The 10,375-nt window shown below is 43.5% G+C and overlaps 1 protein-coding gene across 1 annotated transcript in view; it reads left to right on the plus strand.

Moving 5' to 3' along the window:
* stpg2 (sperm-tail PG-rich repeat containing 2) overlaps positions 1 to 9,991 on the plus strand; it is a 290,142-nt gene extending 280,151 nt beyond the window's left edge. Inside the window, exon 14 of the mRNA XM_007902544.2 lies at positions 9,944 to 9,991. The gene's annotated coding sequence lies outside the window, so the exon portion shown is untranslated. The remainder of the gene's footprint in view (positions 1 to 9,943) is intronic.
* Positions 9,992 to 10,375: the final 384 nt, after the last annotated feature.

Here is a 10,375-nt window from a genome sequence, read left to right on the forward strand (position 1 = left end):
AGGTAAGTGTGCAGAAATCAGGTGAGGGCAAGATCAGGGTTTAGCTGCCGTTACCCCAAGGTTGTGTAGGCTGCCTGCACTCATTACTAAGGTGCATGGATGTGTGATCACCCCTTGAGTGAAATATCGGATCAAATCACCTCCCATGGAACCTGACCCCCAGAAAGAGTCCAAGGTCACCACAAGAGGAGGAGGAGGAGGAGGAGCGGCAGGAAAATGGGAGGAAGATGTACACGCCTTACCTTCAGGTTGGCAGATTTAGACCCAATTATCAGGGAGAGAATTTAATCCAGATAGATATCACAAGGCGCAAAGCGGGAAAAGGTGTCAACTGAAGCTCCCATCTTATTCACAATGCAGACTCTTCACTGCTAATGGCAGACTGGATCTTAATTATCAGTATTGACATGGACCGGGATGGCAAGGGTTGCCTGCTTAATGGGGGATATCTTTGAGAACCCTTTAAGATGAGAAGTTCAGGAACTTGTGTGTGTCCCCCAAGACTTCAGCGCCTTGAGAAGTCCTCTCAACATGAAAGTCGCTTTACAAGTGTGATTTTATATTGTTTGGGTTTTATTTATTTGTGTGTATGTGTGTGTGTATGTGTGTGTGAGAGAGAGAGAGAGAGAGAGAGAGAAGATTTTGAACCGATTGGTGAAGCAAGAGAGATACTGGAAGGAAAAATAAGTAACACATCAAGAGTACTGGGTCTAATTCTAGTGTGAAATCTACTCTACCCGCTTTCATCTTAAGAAGCTGAACTTATAATAATAATTCCTGCATTTGATACAGCGCACTTGTACTTTCTCTTCAATATAGGCGATTATTTTGTGCTTTTAAGTAAAATTACTTTCGACAGAATCAAAGATCATGCCTCTTCATTGAAGGGAACCCGAGGTTTTTCAAGCACAAACTCAATTTACCGCTTGTTATGTCGCACTAAATAAAATGAACCAGCTTAGACTGTGCGGCGCAGAGCAGAGTAGGAATCAAACAAAGCTTAGCAGCTACCGTTGGCCGTGAGATAAGTGCGTCGTTTGGATGAGATGTTAAATCAAGATCCCACCTGCCTGTTCAGGTGGATGTTAAAGATCCCATAGGACTACTTCAAAGGGAAAGGAGTTTCTCCCAGTGTCCTGGTCAACCGTAACCCAGGTTAAAAATTGGTCATTCACTCCATGGCTGTTTGTGGGACATTTCTGTGTGCAGATTGGGCCGCTGAATTCACATACAAATAAACAGTCGCTACCCTTGACAGTAAATCCTGTGAAGCACTTTGAGTGGTGTCCCATCTAACCATCTCCATTTCCTATCAAGTGCAGACTGACACACCACAATAGCACACTGCCCATTGGATTTCCCATGATATTAAAATGTCTTGTGAGAAATCAATCGCATTCAAATGGGAAGGATATAAAAGGAATTAGGATTTCAGTCGTTAGTGCAAGTGGATGAGTTCATATCATCTTCGTCTCAAAGAAACGGTCCCGATCAAAAATAAAAGTAAAATTGGCAACTAGTGTGTCATCTCCTCTCAGTAGTAATAATAATAACAATAATCTTTGCATTTGTTATAGTGCCTTGTCACATTGTTGAGGCTTCACAAGATGTTTCACAGAATGTACTGCAAAGTGAATTGACGCATATTTTGTGGGTAAAGCGCATTATCCAACATAGGAGCTATGATTGTCAGATAGGGTCAACCCGAACAAAAGAAATATAATAATATCTTCCGCACTTTGTAACTGCTGTCTCTGTGTTTTACAATATTAAAGGTTCAATTCAATTATTGTGCTTTGTGGACCTCATGCTTGAGGCACTGTTCGTTGATCCGAGTGTATTATTTGCATAGATTTTAATCCCATTTGCAATCTATTTCAATCCTGCACGAGCTTAAAAGTTAATTCAAAGGGACAGCAGCAGCGCAAAGCAATGTAGATCGGCCCGGGGAGCAGAACGTCAGACGAGAACTGTGACGCAAATACAAAATGCATCAACGCAGGGGTGTATGTGCGCGGCATCGCATATGCACCAACGGAACAAAAAAAATACAAGCTCGCACTATCAGCGATGAAGTCACAACCCATTGCTTTTGATGGTTTTCCATATTTGAACAGAGTATGCACGAGATTAAGACGTAACAGCACTCTGGGGTCTCTTTAGCATTTCTGCACTATTGAAGCAACTCTTCAAGTAAGACAAATGCAGCAGTTTTAAATCCATTTAGGAAAATGCCTTCTTATTGTAAGGTAGCATGATCCATTCCTTAATAGCTGCGCTGATGAGTTATCTCCAGTCGGCTGTTATTGTTCAGGCCTTACGGTTGCACAACACCTTGAATTACAGATGCAAATATTTTCATCGGGGACAGACTGTTGCCAATGTTTGCCATCCCGCTTCATTTTCTTAAAAATGCTGGGATAGAAATTGTGATGCTTCTTAACAGATTCGATAAGGCACCAAGTCTGTTGGAAAGCACAATTTAAACCCCACCTGCGGCCCCTAAATTCCACCTAATCCCATAATATCAATAATATCGTAACATCAATGCCAAATGTAAAAAAGGAGATTACCGAATGCCAACCAATCGTAGACCTGTAGTGTGAAGGTTTACGCTACATAAATCACCACATCCTGCCCTTCACCCAGGTTTCTTAATGAACAAACCTGTAGTTGGCAGTGAAATGTTAATAAAGTCCTGAGTTTGTGCGGTTTCGCGATTAACGGTATCTGTAAGAAATTGTTCAATGATGCGTCCTATACATAATGTATCAAGTGCATTCTCAATGTCAAGAACAATTTTAATCATTGGTTTGCCTGTGTCTGCAAACGCACGTTTTGGCACACAGTGTTTTTTTTTGTTGTAAGCTGATGGTCCGGAAGGATTCATTTGCAGCTTCTGCGTCCGCGGGTCTCTCTGGATCCGCGTATTTCTGGTAGTCACAAAGCAATGCGTCCGGGCACCAAAACTGGAAGCACAGTTGGATTTTGAGCTGCCATGTCATATCCATGGAGATTCTGCCTTACGGTGGATTTGCTTTACCATGATCTTTGTTCTCTTGGCCCGTAGGAACAGGAGTAGACTATATGGCCCTTTGCGTCTCATGTGAAATACACCATCCCTTGCCCTTCACCCAGGTTTCTTAATGAACAAAATCTCATTCCCAGCCAGATGTTTATCCAGTACTTGTTTGAAAGAATTTGACACACCATCTGCCATTCTTGCTGGTTCAGCTCTCGCTCTCACACACACACAATGCATGCAGAAATAATTGGGTATTGATGCAACAAGAATTTGCACATACATAGTGACTTTCACGTTTGAGAACGTCTCAAAAAGTGTGTTACAAAGGCGGTGTGGGAGCCCAAACTGGGAGGAAGAGAGGAGGGGTTGGGAGAGATGGCAATTAAAGAGGGAGGCCACAAGATAGAGGAATTTTGGAAGGGAATTCCAGAAAGTGGCCGTGGAGTGCAAAGGGATGGGGGGGGGTGGTGGTGGTATGAAGCAGGCCAGAGGTAGTAGAGTTTGGGAGTCGGGCAGAGAGGAAGGGTTCAAGCAATCACAGAGGTAGGGCGGAAGCATTTGGAAGTGAAGGCAAAGGTCCTAAAGTTTCCCAGGGGATGGGGAGCTAATAGAGCCAGATAAGGATGGGAGTAATGGACTTGTAGAGTGCAGGGCGGGAGAGGATATGGGCTGCAGAGTTCTGCATGACCTGGAGCTTGTCCAAGTAGTGTCCGGCTCGGGAGGCCGGTGAGCAGGGCTTTGGAAAATTCAAGTCTGAAAGAGGTACGGGCAAGAGATTTTTTTTACTGTTTTGGGGTTGAGGTAGGTGGTGTAAGGCAGGCGTTGTTAAAGAGATGGAGAACAGCAGCTTTGGTCGGGACCTGGATGAAAGGCTTCAAGGGGAGTCGAAGGTTAGACACATTGCTGAAGTTCTGAACTAGCTCTGTGAACTGGAGGGAGCAACCAGGGAGGTTTATAAGGTCAGTGCCTGAGGTGAGGAGGTGCTGGCAGGAGCAAGTGTCAATGTTGTCAAAATTGAAGCTCATGCAGTTCTGACAAATAGTCTGTCAGGAGGGATAATAGACTGTGGATACGGTGAGGAATCGCAATCTTCGACTCTGTTTTTAAATACATTTAATCTCGTCCGTGGTCATGAAACTCCATTAGAAACTACACAGTCACTACACTTGATAGTAAATCCTGAGAAGCGCTTTGCGACGTCTTGCCGATGTGATAAAGTGCTGGGTCAAGCGCTGGAATTAAGGATGACTATTTACTTAGAAGGGTCTAATGTGCTCACTCAAAGCCTTTGGTCAGTAGAGAAAATATGGAATCACTAAAGTGAAGTAGTGAATGGTATAGACTGTGGGTGACAGTGGATTCATTTCCTTTAACCAAACCAAATACCTTGTTGTAGGAGTGCGGCAGCAATCAATTCTCCATGACCTCTCAATCAAGCTATCAGGTCCTATTCAGACAGTCGTGCGAGATTGCAGATATTCCTGCCCTGAGTTCAAGTAGAAATGTTGTTCGGTATTTCTGAATAGACCAGTGACAGAGCACAAAGTGGTGCCGTGTTTACGCCAAGGAATCACTCTAAAGGATACGGAGATGTCAATACTCGAAGCAGCCAATGATTCATAACGATCCTCGCATTCGAACACAGGGCCCTTACTTATCAAGTGGTTTGAATTTCTCTTCGCAGGATTTCACAAGGTTAAGCGCTTTGAGATGCCGCTCTGTACAAACGGCACTATATTATTCGTAAGTTGGTGATTTACTGCGTAGTGACTGCTCATTTGTAGGCAAGTGTAGCAGCCAATCTGTGCGCAACGAAGTCCCACCAACAGCCATGAAATGAACGACCGATTTCTAATTGGGGGATAGTTGGCCAGGACACAGGGAGAAACTCCCTTCTCTTTTCGAATTGTGCCATGGGATCGTTAACATCTACCCAAACTTTTCATCTGAAGGACGGCATCTCTGACAATGCAGCACACATCCCGGCATTGCATTGGCGTGTCAGACCGAGCTGTGATCTTTACAGTAAGCAGCATTGTAATGTTTGAAAGGCTATTTCAATAAAGTGATTAATTATCTTACGTTTTGCTACGCCTCCCTGAAATGGTAAATATTCTTCTAATTATTGGAGATTGCGTTAGTACACCAGAATCCCTTATTATGAAAATGTTGTGTATATTGCAGTATCAGCAGAACAATTACAATTAGAAAAAGCCACATATGTAATGTACTTTATCGTGAGGCATATAATAAAAGGGAAATGAACAAGAAAACCATTTCAGCAGCAAACACCATCACTGTAATGATTAGGAAAGTGACAACAAATCATTAAGGTTCAATACACAATTAACAGCGGAGCTAGATTTACAGAGAATGATGCACTTCCCGTGTTTGCACATGGAATAGTCTGATATGAGGTTAACAATAACGTTCAGAGCACGTATATATTCAGAGAAAATAAAGATGTCTGCCTCTTGCCCTTGTACTGTAAAATTATTAAACTTAATACTGTAAAGTGAATTGACCGTATGTTTCGCCCACAAAACCTAGTCAATTCATTTTACGGTATATCCCGTGACGTGCTCTGAAACGTCTCGATGACCTGATAAGGCGCTATATCAAATGTAAGGATTATTATTATTACTGGGGAATGGCTTCATGCCCCATACCGATCACCACCGCCCTTCATCGCCAACTGCCCTCTGGTACGTCGCCCAATTGACCATTGTTTATGTTGGAGCCTCGACAGTAAGTGTTGGCAGGATATTTAACCACTGGGAAAGGGTTGAAATGGATTGGGTACAATCCTGTCCTCGCCCAGTATCCCTACATATGTGCCTCTACCCCATGATTCATCAGGTCGGTATCAGGAGCAGCAAACCTGGGCGACTTTTCTCTCATTGCTGAGGTCTATTGCGGTAACCTCAGTGCCACGATAGAGCTCAGCTCGCTCAGCGCTGACCTGAGATTAAACCTGGGACATGCCAGGGGTATGCGAGCCCGATACTTTCTGCTTAACGTGCTGACCAACCAGAGGAGGCATGGGCAAATCTTTAAGTAACCTAACTCGCGAGACCACAATCACGAGTTCTGTTTACATGAAGAAAGCCCTTCAACTTATTTAATCTCATCCTTCCAGAATACCCTACTGTCTCTGCATCACAGAATCAAGTTGTTGTCTTTAATTGCATGTATCGTCCTTGCCTCGACAGCCCTTCCTGATCCACTCAGTAATTACCACCTGGTTAAAGAATTACTTGCCCCGTGTCTGTCCTTAAATCGCCCTTTGCAGTACTCAACCCCGTGTTCTGTCGCTCTCCTGCCTTGGTGGATCTGAAAATAATGTTCCTGGTTTTACTTGTTCGATCTTGTTTCAAATCGTGTACATCACTATAGGGTACATAGTGTGTACATCTCTTGTAACTCTTGAGTTGGTGATATTCAGAGCACAAGGGCCACAGACCACTCCAGACAGATGAGATGATCATCTGCCTCCATTATCCATCTGTCATCTCGATATCTGTATCTGCCACATTTTATAATGAATATGACTCTTTGGCCTCTCACTGGGATACTGTGTGCAGATTCGCATTTCGGAGTGCCATCAGTCACAGTCACGATAGTCAATTCATTTGTTTGAGCTGTTCTTTCCCAGATCGTCTCTGTTGTCTCATTGTCCGCTGTTCTGTAGGGGCGGGAGGGAGTGTAGTATCACCTGGTCGAACAAAATGCAGTCAAAATACATGCGGACAAAATCTTTTCACCTGACACAGGGATGATACTGACCTCCAACGTTAGCACAGTAGCTCGGACCGAAGTCAGCTCAAAAAGAAATGCTTCGCAAGATGCCGGCTTGAAATCAATCCTAAGGTCTCAAAAAGCAGCAAAGTTCTTATTAACAGACTAACCCCGTCTGGGCAAATCAGCTTGCTTCAAAGCTCTGTAGCCACTTTCTTTGGTTGTCAGCTCAGTGCACTGTGACGCTTTCTAATTTGAAGCACCTTCTGTGTCTGAGAAAGCTTTTACTCCTGATCCCTTTCAGGGGTAAGACACTGCGCACACTGTTGCACAAGACGTCCATTTGGACAGGTCTCAATTGATCTGTTATAGTCCTCCAGTGTCACAATAGACCGTAACCCGCTCAAATGTATCTCTGTCGAAGACCAACCTGATAACCTGCCACTGCTTAAGTCAACTCACTCGCCACAGATTATGCTTTGAACTGAAATCTACCAGTACGTACAGCCTGGTCTGTACATTCACCCAATAAACCATCGGAAAAGCACGTACAGTTTCCATGGTGTGAGGTTTATCCGCAATCCCCTTTTTCATAAGCCGCTGACCGAATAAATGGACCAACGGTATTAAGTCGTGCATGATCACGAAAGGGTTAAAAATAGATTCACATGCTGCAGATTAGAAAGGCCTGAATAATAAACATTAAATCTATCCGTGTCTGTACGGAAATGTTAAGACAGGCTCACAGGAGCCCCTTTTTGCAGGATTCCCAGTAAATGGTTTTAATAGACCGCTCCCATCCCTTATTCCATATCTAATTGAAACTTGTTGCATGCTTTTCCCTGCGGCAAACATGCCAGGCAGTGATTAACCGCAGAACGGGTAACTAGAAAGGTTTAAGAATAGACGTTAGCGCACTCAAGGTTACATATTTCAATAGCAAGCAGAGAATGGTGAAATCAATCAAATATTTTTTTCAAATTTCATGACGATTTTTGCTATGATCCATTTTCACCATTCTTTTGAAATGCCATACTTGTAACCCGTATATATATCTATATAATATTTACGTAGACATAATAACAGGATTTGCCATTTGAATCCTATTTTGGGGTTGACAGGACGGTGACTTGTGATAAATACGATAATAAATTGCGATTGAAACTCCTGGAATTGTTTTTCCCTTTAATATGGTAACTACTGTATCACCACTCCCTCTGCAATATGCCTCCTACACGGGGTAACTGTTAATCTAACACACAGGATAGGTGCCCACAGGGGATGAGATGACAGACACTGTCACACTGATATGTAGCGGAGAAAACGGCAATGAAGCAAAGCTGGCGTTAGGCTCTTTCAACGTGACATATCCTTTGTAGCCCACAGCTCACAATCTGCTTTCTACAAAAAACCTAAGGGTTGAGCTCAGTTTGGTGTCCCATCAGATATTCTATTTAAATTTCCCGCAAGATCCTAAAATCCTGAGAGTTATTTCGGAGCAACTCTGATGGGATAGTATTTCGTAGATGAATTCCTGTGAAGGCTTTTACATCGCATTTGACAATGGTCTTCAAGGGCAGACCGACCGTAAACCTGTATGAATTTTCACTTGGGGATTCAAAGAGGATTTTTTTTAATATTAAGTATAAATAAATTAATAAAATAATAAATATTGCAATTTTCATTTGTCGGAATTCATCAAAGATTACCGCAGTTTCCTACGGTCTCGATTCTTCAGCTTTATTCGGGAAGGGTTACATTTTCGAGATGAAGGCGGTGGAAAATGAACGAGCCCAAAGAGGAGGCAGGTTGATTAAATTACACCGCACTATAACATCAGATCACTGCTCTAAGTATCAGTTTTGAATGTTATTGACTACGAAAAATGTTGTGTTAGGGGGGGGGAAAAAAAAACACTGTAAGAATACAAGACTGTTTGCAAAGTAATTGTACAAACCCACTTAAACTCTATAATTAACTTTGTCATGAACAATCAGGCAGCAAGATCTCAAAATGCCACCGTAAGTGGTTTCGCGACAGACCGCACTGAATAATAGAACCCTTATGTAATGCGGAGAGCGTGCAAATAATTATAATATTATGTGTGCCTTTCGGGGTAAGAGACATACCGCATGACTACGGAGGAAGGAGTCAGTACGGTGAGGGGTTGGGGAGTGTGAGGGGACATTGGGGAGTGTGAGGGGTTGGGCAGTGGACCATCCAACAAGCATTGGCCATTGATCCCAAGACATTCTCTCGACTTATGCTCTCTTCCCTGAGCTCGATCGGAGCTGTTACTGCCTCTGTAACCCTCAACCCCCTTTCTCAACAAATAGATGTTGTGAGCCTGGCTCTGTTAGTAGCACTCTAGCCTCGGAGTCAAAAAGGGGGTCAAGGCTTAGGTTAGGATTTTGAACTCACTGTCTAAAGTGAGTTGTTTGAAGCGCTCTGAGATGCTGTCTGGTGTGAAGGGCGCTATATAAATCCAAGTTGTTGTTGTTGTTGTCTAGGTTGACAATGCGCTGCAATGAGGGAGGGTGTTGGGGCCTGTATTGCTTGGAGCGAGTGCTCATGCAGGCTCAATGGGTCTCATCTCGACTGTGTGTGAACAACGCAATATCTCACCGTATGAAGCTGTTTGGAGATGTTAGAAAATCATCCTAACGTTGCACTTGTGGATTCAGACCCATTCCACGACACACACACAAACAAAATGGGCTGACAGTTTAAAGCAGTGTGGTCCAACCTTTTGGCTGCCAGGGGATGGGGGGTGAGTAGGGTGGGGGGGTGGGGGGCAGAAGCTCCATTTGAGAAACATTCGCGGCTGCATAAGCAATATTTTTGTGTTTCCTTTCCAGAAACGTAACATTTACACTGCACGACTTTGCCCCCTTTGTTGGATGGTGTGGAATAAACCTGCTCTCCCTCCCTCGCTTTTTAACTTCTGACTGGCCATCCAAGTAGGGTGGGGATGGGGGTCGAGGGGAGTGGTGCTGAGGAGGGGTGGTGGGGGGGGGGAGAGATGATTGAAAGCGTGGTTGAAGAGGGAAGTGCTAAGGCGGTAGGGAGTAGTTGTATCAGTAAACATTAAGACGATGGTCGGATAGAGCAGGGCGTTCACAAAGTCCTGTTACCCCCATGTTTCTCTTTCTTATACTGAATTTTTACTTACTGTTGCAGACGAAATGAGTGCAACAACGCATGATACCAGTAACTTCCTCGTCAGTCCATCCGTGACACGGAAGACGTCGAACGCAGCAATGGATCATCGTCTGCCATGAATATCATGGCGCTCACACGCACCGATCTTATTGTATTGTATTGGAAATCTCAATACAATACAATACAATACAATACAAAAAAAAACACACGGTTAAGCACTTGTACTGAATGCGATTAAGTACTTCTAAATACAATTATCATCAGTCTTCCACATATTTCAGTTGTTGGTCAGTATACTGTAGAAAAACAAAGACATGGGGGGGTAACAAGGCTTTGTGAACACCCTGCGTAGTTGCATATTGATTGGGTGTTCCAAGTCATGCACCATTCCCATTGAGTACCATTAAGATCACGTACAAAAGGTAATTTGGGTTGAAATGTCACCCTTCT

The sequence above is a fragment of the Callorhinchus milii genome, unplaced genomic scaffold (genome assembly GCF_018977255.1).
Source record: "Callorhinchus milii isolate IMCB2004 unplaced genomic scaffold, IMCB_Cmil_1.0 Scaffold1, whole genome shotgun sequence".
NCBI lineage: Eukaryota > Metazoa > Chordata > Chondrichthyes > Chimaeriformes > Callorhinchidae > Callorhinchus > Callorhinchus milii.